The 2,283-nt window shown below is 36.7% G+C and overlaps 1 long non-coding RNA gene across 1 annotated transcript; it reads left to right on the top strand.

Moving 5' to 3' along the window:
- Positions 1 to 380: 380 nt before the first annotated feature.
- LOC110440532 lies at positions 381 to 1,454 on the top strand. Its single transcript, XR_002461745.1, has 2 exons — positions 381 to 667; positions 1,145 to 1,454. It is a non-coding gene; the product is annotated as an uncharacterized LOC110440532 (long non-coding RNA).
- Positions 1,455 to 2,283: the final 829 nt, after the last annotated feature.

The raw sequence follows: 2,283 nt of genomic DNA, 5'->3' as shown, positions 1-2,283 counted from the left end.
GCAATTTCTATTTTATAAGCTGCATTGACGTACAACTGTGTAAATGTTGTTATTGTGCAGAATGTTAAATCCTTGGTAGGCCGTCAATCCGTCTCCGACAAATGTACGAAACTATCGATAAGCTAGTACAGTATACGGGAGGTTTCGATATGCTAATATTGGGGAAATGAGGTGATCGAAGAAACAAAAGAGCTCACGAAGGAACGAGGATCAACAGGGAAATATCTATATTGGAGAATAGCGTTATCAAATTATTTCGTTCCGTATTAACTTCGACCAACATTGATTAAATAGGAAACGCGCTACTTTTTAGTTTCGTACCAAGAAACACAATGTTTCGTAACAGGAAACACATATTTTTTATTTCGAAGCTCCTATCATAGGTGTAGTTTTTTTCTTTCAGGTATTTAGTGCTTTCCATATGGTATGCTTATTGACTGTGACCCGAGACTCGAGTCTAGCTAATTCACGAACTGACTGCCCCAAGTCTCGCGTGGTGTATAGGACATAGATAAGTAATGGTTTTATGTGTGCGGTTGAGATGTCGGCTAGTCTTCATGCGGGATAAGATGGCTGGGGAATGGCGCGACGGCGGGCAGACGATATCCGATACACATCATAACAGAGATAAGCGTGACCTTGCGGCCGCAACAAAGGCCACCAGACGGTAAACATTTACATAATTACTACGGCCATTTTCTGACTGCTCTTTACGATAGCTTGTTCCTTTAGTCGTCATTGCTGATTTTCAGCTTTGTAAACACAGAATAATTCAAGCGAAAAGACGAGATGACGACAATTTTGTTGCAAATATAAGGTCGTTATTTCGCCGCGAAAATACGAAACAACGACATTCTATAATTCAAAATCTCGTTATTTCGCCGCGAAATAACGAAATAACGAAACGACACAAATAAACCACCATAGACTTTTTAGTTATATGCATCCTCACTTAAAACTCTTTGGATAAACTGCATGGAGTTGGTAAACCTTTGTTTTACCCACTAGTGAGTAACACCCTTTAAGTGTACCCTGGTCGAAAAAAGTAATGAATATATTATAAGTCTATACAGCATAAAAATTGGCCAGCCCAACGTCTATCCTTCTATGACTAATAAGCATAATTGTAACTTCCTGTGAATAGGACACCTTTTGGCTGTGACGTCACAAATTCACTGGCTGTAGATGGAAACATGGAAAGAACAAGCGAGAGCGAGAACAGCCATTTAGCGTCAGATTGCGACTGAGTTTTGAGAAATCAGATTATGCTGAAAATGGCTTTATATGTAGATTTCATCCAGAAACATCAAATTTGCAAGAACTTTCAGACAGTGGGTTGAATGGAAACCAAACTGACGACTCTAAATAGGGCAACAGACTGGAAGCATTGCTGGTCCAGTTTCTGAGCACTAATGAGAAATTTGCTGAATAAACAAATTTGAGGAAATTAAACAACAATGTTGTTGATCAATATTTTTGTATTCTTTATTTCAGCTAGAAGTCAGTCTGTAATCACTTCCTTTACTCTACAATGAGAACTTATTCCATCTTGTCGATTGGTGATTTCATTGTTCAATATTTTAATTATGACGTCACGTAACAATGCTTTGTTTCNATATATATAATACTGATAAGTATATACAGATATATATAAATAAATTGATAGGAACTGCCAGGGTTGGGGAGCCCTGGAGTCAGTCCCCTAAACAATATGGTGTCCTCACACAGGAGGGCTCTCATTCATTTTTCTCTGTTAATTTTATCTAAATTCAAATATTTCAATTTCATAACATTTTTTCATCAATATATAACATTCAGAAATTTGATTGGGAAATAAAACATTTGTACATAGAGTATTGGACATCTACAGAACAAGAACATACTACATGTACCACATTTCACACACAGCACACACATCCAGACGTGTTTACATATACATCAGTATCATAATCACTAAACATTAACAAAACACTTATACACACACATATACATACGTACATAATATACACTCCTACAACCTACATACATATATACATACATGCATACACATGCACGTACATACACACTAACATCAGCAAGTCTGCATCCACTTACATACGTACACATGCATGTAAATACAAACATACATGCCAATTATTGCATGTATCCATATAAGCACCAGAAAACATGCACTCTACTAACCCGTATTGCGTTTGTTTTTGGAGAGAGAAATATCAATCGACAAATAGGCAAATTGTAGTATACAAAAAATTCTCAAAATAAATCCTTCCATTCCATCCATCT

Source organism: Mizuhopecten yessoensis, unplaced genomic scaffold (genome assembly GCF_002113885.1).
Source record: "Mizuhopecten yessoensis strain PY_sf001 unplaced genomic scaffold, ASM211388v2 scaffold11183, whole genome shotgun sequence".
Lineage (NCBI taxonomy): Eukaryota > Metazoa > Mollusca > Bivalvia > Pectinida > Pectinidae > Mizuhopecten > Mizuhopecten yessoensis.
Note: the sequence above shows the minus strand (reverse complement) of the source record. Positions and strands in the feature narration are given on the sequence as shown.